This window comes from Artemia franciscana, chromosome 8, assembly GCF_032884065.1.
Source record: "Artemia franciscana chromosome 8, ASM3288406v1, whole genome shotgun sequence".
Lineage (NCBI taxonomy): Eukaryota > Metazoa > Arthropoda > Branchiopoda > Anostraca > Artemiidae > Artemia > Artemia franciscana.
The window spans coordinates 7,980,595-7,996,807 of NC_088870.1; the positions used below are offsets into that span (position 1 = coordinate 7,980,595).

The 16,213-nt window shown below is 32.7% G+C and overlaps 1 protein-coding gene across 1 annotated transcript in view; it reads left to right on the forward strand.

Moving 5' to 3' along the window:
* The first annotated feature begins 2,347 nt into the window (after positions 1-2,347).
* LOC136029931 (putative ankyrin repeat protein RF_0381) overlaps positions 2,348-16,213 on the forward strand; it is a 32,573-nt gene continuing 18,707 nt past the window's right edge. The window contains exon 1 of the mRNA XM_065708466.1: positions 2,348-2,452. The gene's annotated coding sequence lies outside the window, so the exon portion shown is untranslated. The remainder of the gene's footprint in view (positions 2,453-16,213) is intronic.

A 16,213-nucleotide genomic window follows, 5' to 3' on the forward strand; every position in this document is an offset into this window, starting at 1 on the left:
ATATTATATGATATATTGTACATATATAGAATATAACTTGATATGATCAAATACCTGGTTTGTTATGATTTTTGTTGTGTATTAGTTGTCAGAATAAATCTTGGCTATGATCGTGTTTTGCTAGGGCTTCCTTGTAATGCAGCAGTCTGTAGGTAATTTTTTTGGCAGTTCATATTATTGACTTACAAATAAAGTGAACATACCACTCAATCCTTTTTTTATGTTCTTTATAAATATAATTATCCTTTTATCGCAAATTCAAATTTTAACACATTTTGCCCTCACCTAACTAACCCAGCCTAACCTAATTAATCCAAACTAACCTGACTATAAATAATTTTGGCGCTGAGAAAAAGTAGCATTATTTCGTCAAAACGACCGAAAACGCATACTTTAATTGAAAATCCGGCGTCAAGGAAGAAGAAAACGGCATAAACGGCTAAATAAAATTTATTTATCCATTTAATCGTTGAAAATTGATGCTTGTGGATTATGTAACATTAAAGAAATGAATTTATAATGAAACAGTAAGTTTCTCAAATAGTCTGAAACAGTAAAAAAATCAATGAGGTATACTGTTGCATTTGGTCCGAGTTTGAGGCTGGACGTGGAGTAAACAAAATAGCTAGTGGACTAGTGGTCATACTGGAAAAATTTCTTGATACTTACCCTGATATCTGTCAATCAATTATTTAGTTGACTCCTGCGTGTCCCAGAACCGAAATATTCTAAGAAAATTTCCACGCTTAGAAAAAGTGGTTATAAGGTTTTGTGAACCAGGTCATTCGACTATACAGGTGGTTGATGTTATACATTGCACTATTGAGCGGGGGCTAAAGTATCCGATAAAGATTTGTTTTCTCCACTAGATCTGGTGAGGAAGTTACTGAAAGTAAGAAACACGTCCTTTGAATGTCCTACAAATGACCCAGTCAAAGTTAATTGACTTTCAAAAGCCAGCAAAGCTGTACAAGTACTCGTTGGTACCGTATTCATAGGTAAACCGACTTGAGTTCCGTCAGGATAACACTAAGAGAATTTGGTTCAAAACTACCTTCTCTGTAGTCTTGCAAATGGCTATTATATCACAAGAATGTACTTCGGTTAAAAAGTGTCCCAGTACTTCGGCTGTCCGTGTTGTTGAAAGTCTTGTTTTGCCCAAACTTTGTGGCAAAAATATTGATCCACCTGATACGAAAATCAAAGATTTCAAGTATCTCTTGAAGTTCATCCCCAACCAAGACCAGAAGTATTTTGAAACCAAGATTTAACAGTACTACAAGGCCAAGGGGGCTACTGAATGTTTTGAAGTCTCTCCGTCTGCGCGGGATCCATGTCCAGAGGAGAATTCCATTGAAGCAAAACGATGGCCAGCAAAGAAACTGAAGAAAAATGAACATTTCTGATGTTTTTGTTAATTTTATGCTTTTTCAAATAGTAGTACTGCATCAGATCTCGTTTTTCGTCCCTTCATGGTGAAAAGAATAGGCAGTCCACACCATTTTGTCGTATCTAAGTTTACTAAAATGTTGGTAAGGTTGGATTGTCGTATCTGCATTTCATGTCAATTTTTGACAATGAAAACTTCACCTTTTTCATCTAATATCCGGGAGACTCAGCTAGTTATTTTTTCTCCTTTTTTTGTGTATTTGCGAAAAAAAATTGGTTGTACCGTATAAGTTCCAGGAAAGGCGAAATTTTCAAAGTCGTTTTTTTCAGAATTTTGAAAACCTTAGTTACGACAAAACCGCTCTCAGGGGAGGATTTTGGAATTGTTATTGAAATCGGATCCATTTCGGGATTCTGAGATTCTACTGTAGCTACTTTCTATAGATTCAATCTAGTTTCTGACTTTTGGTCCAAATTTTACTGAATCTAAAAAGTCATTCCTAATAAATAGAATTGGATTGAATTGGCGATAAGCCACCGTTTTTCTTACAAGTCCATTAGTTGCCCTCAAAAAGTTTAACCAATTCGGCATCGAAGCTTATTTCTTCGGAATATTTGCACCTGTGTTTTTACTCTTTTTTTTAATTCAGGTCCCTATTAGTGCAATTTAAGGCACAAAATACAAATTAGATGCTCTTAAAGTGGTTTTTCGCCAGTAAAAGTCAAATCTGGTGAATGGAAAGCTGTTTTCACTCGGCCAGTATAACCTAAATACCCAAAATGAAGAGAAGGCTTAATGCTGAAAAAAAATCCCAACCGCTGCGCTTTAATTTTAATTTAATTTTTTTTTCTCCTTATGTTGTAGGTAAGTTACCTGTACAAAAGTATTTTTAAATTTGGCTCATTTGGGCAATAGTGTTTTTAAAGTTATTTCATTTAAACAGTAACTCTTACTGGCAGAATTTTTAAAATATCAAAGCGCGAATCATTTGGGGTTTAGACTTGTTGCCAAACTAATATCTTTTGGCTTTATGCTTTAAGTTCAGTGTGACAAGAGTAATTGGTAATTATTCTTAGATGTACTTAAATTAAGAAAAAATTACTGTTTAATGGTTTTTATTTAACTCAGAGATTTGCTACTGGGCCTAACAATCAATTTGGCTCAAGGTATTGGAGTAAAGATGGTTTTGACTACTAAGTGTACAAAGAGTCAAATAAAAGCCAAAATTTTGTTTCTACTAAACATTATGAATGATATAAAGTCTGCTCTATGACTTTTTAAGCATCAAATTGTCATAGAAAAGTACAAATAAAGTTTTACAAATGACTTTTTGGTTGGTAAAATTATAACAGTACATAAAACTGACTTACCAATAAGGTGAAAATACGGTACAATTCTAATTAATTGACTTCTTGCTATCTCAGAAAAGGTTTAGGTTAGGAAAATGAAACTTTCAGGGATGGGTCTACAGGCTAAAGTATATCCCGGGAAGGCATTTTAAAGTACCCACCTCCACTCCTTCTCCCTCTAGAGGGCCCTGAAATTTGCCTACATGACAGGTCTATACCTATTGAAATTTTGACAAAACAAGATTTTACCTTAATTTTCAGTTACTATATGCTTTTTTTCTGCCTTTAGTTCTGAAAAATGCAATTCCTGTTATTTGAGCAGCATTTTGAGCCATATTAATGTTTTTTTTCAAAATTTAGGAAATGTATTTGCATATCTTTAAAACCTTATAAAATGGAATTGAGCAAAGTTAAGAAGCTGAAAATAATTTTGTTGTACTTCAATTAAGCAGAAAATTTATTTTGCAAGGTTTCATTTTTATAACACACATATTTTTAAAGGTCATCAAAGGTCAGGGCCATCAAGAGGGAGAAGGAGTGGAGGTAGTTGCTTCAAAATACCTTCCCAGGACATACTTTAGTCTGTAGATTTATCCCTAAAAGTTTCATTCTCCTTACCTAAACCCTTTCTGAGATAGCAAAAAGTCAATTAACTAGAATTTTACTGTGCTTAAATTTGAATTTGTGGTAGAAGCAATTATTATCTTCATAAAGATATTATTATAATTATAAAGAATTATTATCTTCATAAAGAACATAAAAAAGGCATCAAGTAGTATGTTTACTTTATTGGTAAGTCAGTTATATGAACTGTCATAAATTTCCCTTTTGGTTTTTTCCTTTAATAGCCTATATATAATTCACTAAAATGTCCTACAGAAGAAATTATATTGCCTCAGTGATCCATAGAGGAAACAACCAAAAGTAATACAGATGGATTTTTATAGGCCTACATGATATCATTTATTGAGCAGCCTAAATAAAGTCATACAGATTTTTTTTTTTTTTTACCTTGTAATACCATAGAGTAGCCTGGATATAGTCATACAGATGGATTTTTAATAAAGCATTCTATTATAAAGCAATATGAATAAAGTCATACAGATGATTTTTGTTTGTCCCTTTAAACATAAATGATGCACTAAAATGTCATACAGAAGACATTATACTACCCCACTTATTTATAGAAAAAACAGACTATATATATATATATATATATATATATATATATATATATATATATATATATATATATATATATATATAGCCTATATATATATATATTCTTTATTACTTTATTCATGTTTGCTCTATAATAGTATTAATTATAAGGCTGGGGAATAGATTGGGGAACAAACTGCTAAACATATTGTTTTACCAACAAAATAAATTGAAAGCAGCAACTTTATATGTATGTCAAGAAACTAAATGATCAAAAAGTTTAATAACATACTATATTGACTTTAATGTTGACAATCAAAAGGGATTTACAGGATCAATGTGTGAGATATCTAGAAAGCATGAAGAAGCATTCTTCATGAATGCATACTAAAAAGTCATTTCAGAAAGGATTTGGAAAGGAATATGCTACTTGAACCAGCCAATAGAAGTTTTAATTCTCTCTTTAAGAACTTAACTTAGCTGCTGTATAATTGTGTTAAAAAATATTTAGCTATCTAAGTAAAAAAGGTTTGAAAATCTTGATAGTTTTCTGAGATTCATTACATCAGTTAAGGGGGAATTGAAAAATCAAGGGCTTCTAACATAAACTTAAAATTAAATCAATAGATTATGCTAATTACCCCAAGAATTTGTTTCAGTCAGGTTCAAGTCTTCATATAGATGAGTTACCTATGTTGACCAAGCACAGACAATATAATGTTCAAACTCAATCTCATTGCACTATTAGAATTATATTATGAAGGAGGTCTATTTTACAGTCAAAAACTTGAAACCAATTGTCTTTGGTATTATAAACTCACCATTTGACTTTAGCATTAATGCTAAGTATAGTCTTATTTCTGGTAAAAATCATTCTCTCACCATGATGTAGGAAAGTTCTATTGAATAAAGCTAAAGCATATTGACTGAAAATCTATTGAATAAGCTTTCAATTTTGCAGCTCCTCCATAACTAATGCAATGAGGCTAAGAAACATATATCAAAATTTTCAAGTCATCATTGCATAGATAGCTTTATACTTTTTCAGCAAATTCATATGGTAACTCAGTAAAGTTGTTAAAGAGAGAATTAGAACATCTATTTGCTGGTTCAAGTAACTCATTTGGTAAATTTATAGCAAACAGTATTACTGGCTTTCATATAAAGTGAATATACCAATCAATGCCTTTTTTTATGTTCTTTACAAATATAATAATCACTTCTACTGGAAATTCAGATTTAAGCACTTTTTGACCTCTTAAAAATGACCTAAATAATCAAAAAGGCTTCAAACATTGGTCTCAAACTTTATAACATTGGACTCAAACTTACCGTTTCATTATAAACCCATTTTTTTAATGTTATATTATGAACAAGCACTGATTTTCCATGATTAAATTAGATAAATAAATTTTACCAATGTTATGGCGTTTTCTTCTTCTTTGTCGCCGAAATTTCAATTAAAGCATGCGTTTTGTGTCTTTTTTTTACAAAATAATAGGATATTTGAAATTGCAAATCTGTAATAGTTTAGAAACAAATTTGGGCTATATATTTGCACATCAGGGGGGTGCGGGTAAAGCATAGCATATGTTAAATAGGTAAACTAACCATTGCTGTATTTAATATAGTTAAATTTATAGCAAACAGTATAACTGGCATTCGTAATAGCCGGCTTTTGGCCATATTGTCGACCAAAAACGCATGCTTTTATTTAAAATTTGATGTCAATGAAGAAGAAAACACCATAACATTGGAAAATTTAATTTATCCCAATTAATATTGGAAAATCAGTGCTTGTGAATTATATAACATTAAAAAAAATGGATTTATAATGAACAAACAAATACAACATAGAGACAATAGGGAAAAGTTTTCCAAGACAGTGGAAATTATTTCTGTAGATATTTCAGCCCTATGTCCAAGGGCCGTCTTCAGCACAATACAAGAATAAGAGAGAAACTATATATATATATATATATATATATATATATATATATATATATATATATATATATATATATATATATCAGTCCTGGTTGAACTTCGTTGAAGTAAGGATGCTAGGGCTATTTAAAAAAAAAGTTTTAAAAAGTGTTTTTAATTATTCAGTTTTAATTCTGCAATTGACAAAACAGCACTGACAAAACATTGACAAAAATTGGCACTGACAAAACAGCAACAACAGTAATGATTTGTGATCTAGCAAGAGCCAAGGGATGGGAAATCGACAAATAAAATAACTTGTACCTTGTATATCTTAACAGTTAGTTTTAATCACAATAACAATTTCTTTGGATTTTGAAAAATTAGGGGATATCCCCAAAATCTTGGGCAATTACATATTTTACAGGTTGCATGTTCACCGTAATAATGTGTTTTTAATTACTTTTAAACCAGACTCACAGAGTCACTCTGGGAGAAGAGAGGACCTACTACTTTATGTCCTATGGCTCTATGTTCATATGCCCTGGTTACCCCTTAATTTGCTAGTATCTTCATATTATATAAATCCCCCACAACTCCAAAAAATATATCCCATGTTCACCTATATAATACCATATTAAGGCTAAAAATCACCCTTAGTTGAATTTTTTTTTCATATCTACTTTGCTAGCTAGCAACTTTTCAATGAAGGGATTAAAATCTGAATCCAATGGACTTTGAGGTTGGTCAAAATCCAGCTCCTAAGAATCAAAATCATATAAATCATCCCTATATATCCGTTCTCTTTAAATACTTAAGAGCAACCCTATAAAAAATACTTTCCAGATAACGAAAATAAAACAAGTTATCTTACTAAAACTAGCAGTCAAGGGTGTTAGAGGGTAGAGTAAATTTACAATTTGGTTAGAACTTCTTGACCAAATAAAATAAAAAAGGCAAGATGTTAAATTCTCAATCTAATTTTATAATTCATTTGACTTGACTTCTTATGAGGGTGGGAGTATTAGTGCAATGCCTGGAAGGTAGTTAATGCCTTTTGAGTCTGGAGGTATATTCTTTAGAGTTCTGACTCAAGAACAGATTAAAACTTGGTTGGATTTACTCAAGCCTGTACCCAAGAAGTCAAACCATGGGACCATGCCTACTCTCTATCCTTTTATATTGGGTAATTCTGCAGGACGATTCCTCAAGAAAAGTAAACAAAAGTCTAAAATATCAAAGATTGGTACCTTTTCTGTACTCATTTCACACTCCTTCCAAATATGATCATCACACTAACCATTGGGTTTGGCTTCTCCTACTGGTCCCTGATGTAGCCTTAGATTATATACAATGCTTGGATAAAAGTGGATTTAATTGACTGAGTTATGATAAAATCTTAACAGAGATTTTCTACAAGTTGTAAAGTGAAAATTTTGTTATTAAAGTGGGTATTGGTGCTGTATTCCCACTCAACGGAAGGAAACACTATAAAATGCCACTTTAAACAATTCTAAAATAGTTACTGATACCATTCCTTAAGATTTGCCACATGACTCTAGAGTCATACCCACTCCCAATAATGATCGAAAATTACCCTGAATTAGGCTATAGGTCTGATGCTAAATAAAAATTATATGTGCGGAATCCGTTGTTAAACCTAAATTTTCAAGTCGCACTTGTTCACGGATTCTCAATTTAATTACAACAATCACAGAGGAAAGTTGAAAGTCAAAAATTTAATTTGAATGAAATATCTTTTGATTAGAAATCTGTTTTCAGAATACATATTTTTTACTCTTTTGTAGGGAATAGGAAGTAATTTTCGAAGGGAATGAATTATAAGCCTCTAGGTAAGAATTTTTGTTAATCAAGATTGTAATGGTACATTTAATATATTTTCTTGCATTTTCATTCGAGAAAAGGCGCCTAAAAGTGCCATTGTTAGTTCCTAATGGCACTGAATTGTCATGTTATCAAGACAGATTTATGAAGACACTTAGGCTATATATGAGTATTTTCTTTCAAATACACCCCTAAGCAACTCCATGATGTTCCAGTCTCCCATTGGAGCAGGAGAAAAACAACAACAAAAACACATCAGTGACATAGAAGCTCAACTACTGAAAAAAATAAGATTGTGCTAATCAAGGTGACTGTAAAGCACTAATGAACAAAGACTGAATGTTCAATACATATTGACATTAGTTTTTGGAATCCCATTATTTTTTTTTTAACTTCGGAAGCACAAATTTTACAAGAGGAAAAGTTACAAATTTATTTGGTTTTCAGTTATATGCTTATGAGGCTATTTTGTCATTTTATTAGTGTTTAATTTATTATTTTCAATTACATTATTTGGCTCTGGTTTGATTTTCAATCCTAAATATAGGCTACAGTTGACCTTTCGATGTTTTAGAATGAAATGACTTTTGATCAATTTTCAGGGGGAAGTACAAGCAGAAAAGGCCAGGGAAGAAAACTTCATAATTTTGAATCAAGAAAAATACTGGCGCTCAAACCTCAAAATACCTAGTGGGAGTTCTTATTACAAGTTTATTATGCGTGAATTTACTTTTTATGGAATATTATTTTTAATGCTACTCTCAAAACAACTACATGTTGATATTCTTTTCATTATTCATCTGCGGTCAAAAGATAAAGTCGTAAGAAAGGATTCAAAAGAGATTGAAACCTCTCGAGATGAGTAGAGAATGAATAGACTGAGGTGGAGAAGCATTTAATAAACGATTTATAGTTATTTTTAAAAAGGTAAATAAACGTGAAAACTATATTATTTTATTCTTCTTCTGATTCCGCTTTGAATGTCATCTTATTCCTCTTGTGAAGGAGGCATTTCTTCCGTGGCCCCCCCTTCAATGATGCTTATTTAATAATTTTAAATTCCTCAGATAAGGTAAATCACTCTAAAGTACCACATAAAAATTGTCCTACACCCCCACAAGAAAATTGGTTTTATTTTTAATGATTTTAATTACCTAATGATTTAATCCATAGCTAACAGAAATTGCAGTGGTTTTAAATAGCAACGAAGTTCACACTGGTTTTCCATAAAAATCACCAAAAACAAGAAGAAAGAATAAGGAATTTCTCAAGACAGTGGGAAACAAATTATAATGAATATTTCTGCCCTATGTCCAAGGGCTGTCCTCAAAGGACCTATGGGAAAAATAAACTTGGGGTTTTTTAGATCACTTTAATACATATGATAGGAATTTACAGTTTACCTTAGAAATTGAAATTGCAAATAAAGTCTCATTCCTACCAATACCAAACAATAGAAATTTACATTTTGAATCAAACCAACCCCCACAAGTTAAAAGAGGTGTCGTAATATCTCTCGTCGATCGTGCCATAAACATTTGTTCTGATTCCTACATCACAGCTGAACTAGACTTTATCAAGGACATACTTTTTGGAAATGGGTATCCTCTTTTTTTTATTAATAATAGAATTTAAGGTAGACTGAAAAGACACTCCCGTAAAATCAACGATAATTTACCATTTGAGAATCCTGATAAGCCCCAAAACATAATTTACCTCCCATATATCCCAAAGATCACTAGAAATCTTAAAAAAGTATGGACACAAAATAATCGGTATGTTGTATTTACCAATAATTTGAAAATTATAAATCTCATAAATTCTGGTAAAGATAAAACTTCAGTTACTCGCCAAAGAAGTGTCTATCAAATACCATGCGACTGTGAGAAGCCATGTTTTCGAAAATTCTAGCCACAAAATACTTTTTGAAGAATCCGCCATTATTAGCAATGATCGAGGCATAAAGCAAGTAGTTCGAGAAGTAATTGAAAGATTAATAATAATCTCTCTTTAAATAGGGACTTAGGAGTATATTCACTGAATGTTCTATACACAAATTTAATAAAAAATGACCTTACGAAATATTATAAAAAACCAATAGATATTAACACAGAACCTTTCACAAATAGACCTATAAGATCAGCAGCGAAAAAAGCTAGGCTTTAAAAGCTAAAAAATTCCCTATTGTTCTTCTTGTTTTTGGTGTTTGTGATGGAAAGGCAGTGTGATCTTTGTCGGTATTTACCACGCTCTTTACGCTAAAGTTTGACTTTGTCACAACTCTACTTTTTGAAACAATCGAAACTTTAGCATAAAGAGTGGGGTGTTGAGGAGGGGACAGCATTTTTCACATAAGGAATAATTTCTATTCGTTTTAAGTTTTAATGTCACTCTTTATTTTCAGTTAAAAATTTGTTTTTTTTATTTAATATGCTGAAAGATAAACAATGTCTAAGCCTCCATTGACCGTAAGCTTGGATTTAGAAATAAAATCATCATTCGCACTGCATTAATACTTATTACTTATAGAGTGATAGCTTCAATGCATAATTTTTTTTCCAGGCCCTTTAGCATGGAAGGAATTGTCGTTGAAACATCAGAGGTAGCTCATACCAGTAAAAATTGAAAGTTTAGTAGCAAGCCAAAATCTTTTATTTTTGTTGAAAAATTAAATAAATAAAAAAACAAGCTTTTTAACTGCAAGTAAGGAGCGGCAATAAAACTCAAAACGAATAGAAATTACTCTGTATATGAAAAAGACTGTCCCCTCCTCAACGCCCCCCTCTTTAAGCTAAATTTTGACTCTTTCTCACAACTCCACTTTTTAAAATAATAAAAAACTTTAACGTAACGAGCGAGGGGGGCCAGTTGTCCTCCAATAATTTTGGTCACTTAAAAAGGGCACTAGTACTTTTATTTTTCGCTCAAATAAGGCCTTTCTCGATATTCTAGGATTATTGGTTTGATATGATCACCACCCCCTCACCGTGGTGGGGGAAAATATACAAAAACAAACTAATAAATAAACACGCTTCCGTGATCTTTCTTCTGGCAAAAAAATACAAAATTCTACATTTTGCAAATTGAAGCTTGAAACTTATATAACAGGTTTCTCGAATACGCTAAATATGATAGTGTGATTATCTTTAAGATTGATTCACTTTTAGGGGGTGTTTCCCCCCCCCCCCTTGTATGGAAATCAAACAAATTTTCTCAGGCACGGAGCTTTTGATACGTAACACTAAACCTAATGTATCTTACATATTTAAAATCATAATAATAAGCCGATTCTTTTGATATATGTATTGACATCAAAATCCTGTTTTTAGGGTTTTGGTTACTATCGAGCGGCATTGCTCCTTGCTTACAGTTAGTTGCCATGAATTGTTTGATTTAAAGATTTTTAAGCCGGCGGAATAGTTTCCTGGTCTTCCTCAACACATACCTGGAAATAAGACGGCTGCACAAGATACTACAATGTGCATCGACAAAGTGATTTGATTTAGTTTGATTTAGTTTAAATTTCCTCAAAATTTTCAAATGTAGTACTGTGGTTGTAGTAGTAGTAGTGGTAGCAGTAGTTATGTTGGTATTACCTTTTTGGTCAATTGATCATCTCTTTTTTATGGCACTTGCTATTTACCAAGTGACATATAACGATCGCAAACTCTGTTGGTCTGTCTGTCTGTCTGTCGGTCCTGGTTTTGCTAGTTTAGGCACTTCTAGGTAAGATAGGATGATGAAATTTGGCAGGCGTATCAAGGTGATCAAGGTATCAGAGTGGAGGGACGGTTAATTCAGAAAAATTAGAAAAAAGAAGATATTTTTAACTTATGAACAGGTGATCGAATCATAATAAATTTGATATTTACAAGGATATCTTATCTCATAGCTTTTATTTTAAATCCCGACTGGATCCAGTGTTATTGGGGCGGGGGGGGGGGGGGTAGAGATGGGAAACCTAAAATCCTGGAAAAGGCTTAGAGTTGATGAATCAGGATGAAACTTGGCGGGGAAAATAAAATAAAAGTCCTAGATACGTGATTAACATAACCGTAACGGATCCGCCCTCTTTGGGGTGGGTGGGTTAATTTTGAAAAATTAAGCAAGGTTAAAACTTAAAACAAACAGAAATTATTAAGTATGTGAAGGGGGTTGCCCCCTCCTCAACACCTCGCTCTTTTCTAAAGTTTTTTTTAGTACTTTTTAAACAGCTTCTTATTGTTCTAATTAAACGACCCTTCTGTTTCAGGAGTTGTTCTTAAAGAATTGGGACAAAATTCAAACTTTAACGTAAATAGCTGGGTATTGAGGGGTGGGGGCAACCCCCTTCATATACGTAACAATTTCTTTCTGTTTTAAGTTTTAATGTTGCTCCTTACTTTCAGTTGAAAAAACTTTTCTTTATTTAATTCGATCATTTTTTAAATAGCTCCAGGAAATCTGGCCCCACCTCCATGGAGAAATCCCCCTTTCCATGGAAATATCCTCTTGACAATTCAATCCCGGTAAAATTTTCTTCTTAATGGCTCCACGCGTGGTATTGAGACGGATTTAACAAGAATTTTGTATAGGAATTCTGGAAAATTCTTTCAGTGTAAAATTTCCCCTGATAAGTTCATCATCTGGAAATGTCTCTTCCCTTGAAAACTTTCCCCGTGGAAAAAATCCCAGCAGAAAATTTGTCCCTCCTCTTTCCCTTTAATGTATGGATACTTCCCAATAACAAATACTATGCTTAAACAATGGACAAATTTTATAACTTAGATATTTCCCCTGGGGCTCGGGGGGGGGGGGTCATGTTATATCCAAAGGCGTAGTTATTGGTCATTTTAACTATGATGAACAGAAAAGCTATCTTAATATTTTGACTGGACAATTTTGAGAAAAACAAGGTGGGGAGGGGGCCTAGTTGCCCTCCAATCTTTTTGATCATTTATAATTTCTGTTCAAATGAGCCCTGTCTTGATATTTTAGGACAGTTGGATTGATGTGATCACTCCTAAAAAAAATAAAATAGACACATCCGTGATCTTCATACAAAATATAAAATTCTACATCTGCTGGTGGGATTTTCATTAAGATTCTTTGACTTTTAGGGGGTGTTTCCCTCTTTTTTTTTAGAAAATCAGACAAATTTTCTCAGGCTCGTAGATTTTGATATGTCACACTAAACTTAATGAATCTTGCTGTATTTCATATCAAAATGAGAAGGACAACCCATTGATGTATCTATCTGTATCAGAATTTTTTTTTTTTAGAGTTTCGGTTACTATTTAGCTGAGTTGCTCCTTACTTACAGCACGTTACTACGAGTTATTTGATCAAATACAAATGAATAGAATTTTTTACGGTAATTCCACGATGCTTATTTACGAAACCTATATATTTGGAATCAGTATAATAAGCCAATTCTTTTAATATATCTATCGGTTTCGAATTTCCAGTTTTTAGAGTTTCGGTTACTATTGAGCTGCGTCACTCCTTACTTACTGTTCGTTATCAAAACTGTTTGATTACCAATTGAAGTCTAAAAAGATTTTTTCAGTTGTTAAATTTCCATACTTCAAATTAAATGGAACAAAAACGGGAAAAATGCTTGTTGTTTAAAAGGAAAAAATGGAATGTCTCAGTTGTTTCTATTCTAAGAAATTAATTGTTTTTCCTATAAATTCGATCGATGTCCTGTTTGAAATTAGTTTTAGAGAAAGGCTCATTAACTTCTCAGATTAGATTATGTGAAAAACATGAAAACTCTCAAAAACAGATAGTATTTAGTTTTCTTCGGTTGACAGTGGGCAATGATTGAAGCTCCTGCCTCAGTCAGGTTCTCAAAAATTGCTTGGGAAATTGAAGAGGCAGGTACGAAAGATAACGCCAAAAATCAAATAATTAAAAAAAAATTAGTTATATGAAGAATCTTGAGGTTTTTGGTAGGAAAGTTAGGGAAGTGGAAGCGAAGCTCTCCACTCGTGTTTCTGCCTTGCCTGCCGCTCAACCAAAAGTTTCTGCGCTATTTTGCATTTAAATTCTGCTTTCTCCTAACATCATCCCTCACAAATATTTTGTACTTGCATATGGACCCGTGCATCCTGCCCTGAAATATCACAATTAGCGTGATTTGTCTTGTAGTTCATTAAAATTCTCCCCACTCTCTAAAATTTTACCTCAAAAGAAGTTTCCTATCATATTTAAATCCATTGATGTCACGATTGATCAGTTTTTACAAATTTCGTGTCAAAAATTGACATATGGTAATTTTTTCTTAATTCTTCATTGGCAAAACAATTTTAGCCAGACGATTTAGGAAAAATTTTGAGCCTATATATATATATATATATATATATATATATATATATATATATATATATATATATATATATATATATATATATATATATATATATATATTTATATAGAACCATAATGCAGAATATCGAACCATAATGACTTTTAGCTAACCATACGCTAAGAAATAAATATACTTTTCATTCATAGTTCAATGCTTTGTCCAGTATAATAATAGTTTCCTGCACACATTCCATTCAGAAATTTTGAGTGTATCAACGGATGAATTCGGTACATCCTATAAATTTTATAAATCAAGGTGTTAGGGGATACAGAGGGATTAGGGGAGGTCGTGGGATTGTGAGTGCGGTCAACCAAGATTCTAAAACCCGGAAATCCCAAAATTCTCAAAATATCTGTAGGAACATGTAAGGTAAGTAATTCACATATTCAGATAGAGGACTGAATTCTGAATCAAGAGGTATATTTGGTTTTTGGCCATGTAATTATGGCTTTATATCCCAAATTTGCTTAAACTTATAGGCTATAAATAATTATTGCTGCACTAAAACACAAATCCGAGTGCAGTCCTCTTAAAATGTTTACCGCCTACTACCGATAACAAGGAATCTTGTTGCTTAATGTAAATAAAATATTATTAAGGTACGATGATGATCTTCTTTCATTCTTTCTATGATCTTAAACAGCTTCAAGAACTTCAACGAATTCTAGTTTTGAACAAATACGGAAGTACATCTTTCGAAGTTTCGAGAAGTGATGACCCCTAACCACCTGAAGCTGCTCCATCTGAAGTGTCTGGCCTTTATTGTCGAGTTCGTGTTACTAATTCAGAAGAAGAACGACCACAACAATCCAAGTTTAAAAGCCTTTGCCTGCTTGGGCCCGGAAGTTGCACTTGAAGGAAGGCTCGACACTGTCGTTGGCCTGCCGGCCGTTTCTCACACCGTCTTGGGAAATCAGAACCAGACATTGGTGACCAAGTTGGTAGAAACTCTACAGGATTGGACAATCCTCTCATAGCTGCAAAAAATCTTCTCGAAACAGCACAAAAATGAAACAATTACTGCCGTTGTCGGAAATCACGTTCCAGATAGAATTGGATGGTGAAAAGCTTAAAAATTTATTAATGAAATAATTCAAAATGTTCCTGACTTTGACAATTAGCACATTATCAAATTTTGATCTCCATTCTGAAGTAAGTCTGAATATTATTTTTTTCTTTCGAACTTCTCCACATTTATCTCTGAATAATTCCTGTTCCTGGGGAGTGTCATTTTAAAATAATTTTTAAAAGAGTCAATGATGTTACATCTGTTTGTAGATTTAGAAAATGATCTCAAAAGTGAAGAATATTTTGTGCTAATTTTGTTGATCTGTTGTCAAATGCTGGTCTTTTATCTGAAGTAAAAGTTTTGTTTGTAGGGAGATATTTTTTGAATGTGGGATTGTAAGACCCACATAGCCACCACTCAAAGGGGGTTGAGCTTTAGTCAAAATGGAGCCTAGGTTCTAGGTCTCCCCACTCAAAAGCAGTGTACTCCATTGATATTTTATTGCATAACGGGGAAAACCGCATGGCTTGATGTGCTGAGATGGGTCTTTCCTTCCAAGTTTATTTAGCAATATTCATGTCAGGTATTACCAAGAGAAACAGGTACATTTTTCTAAATCAAATCAAAACGCTTTTTTTAGTGAAGCCGAGTGAAAAAATTTTGAACTGATAATGATCAGGTATTATTCTAAACATAAAGGAGACTACAGCTTACTTTAACCTGAAGTTTAACCTGCGTTTTACTGAAAGCATTTTATAATTCAAAAGAGCATATTGGATAGTAAAACTTCCTGAAAACATTTTAGGAGGGCTTTAGAGTGTAATTAAATAAAAAAAAATAGTTTTTTTAACTGAAAGTAAGGAGTGACATTAAAACTTAAAACGAACAGAAATTACTTCGTATATGAAAGGGGCTTCCTCATCAACGCCCCGCTCTTTACGCTAAAGTTTGACTCTTTCTCTCAACTCTTCTTTTTAAAACAGTAAAAGCGACCCCACTCTTTAGTGTAAAGAGCGGGGCGTTGATGAGGAAGCAGCCCCTTTCATATACGAAGTAATTTCTGTTCTTTTTATTTTTAATGTCGCTCCTTACTTTCAGTTAAAAAGAAACTTGTTTTTTTAACTGAAATTAGATTTGATCATTGATGATTAGTTTTGCTCTAAATTCATTGATGAAATTAT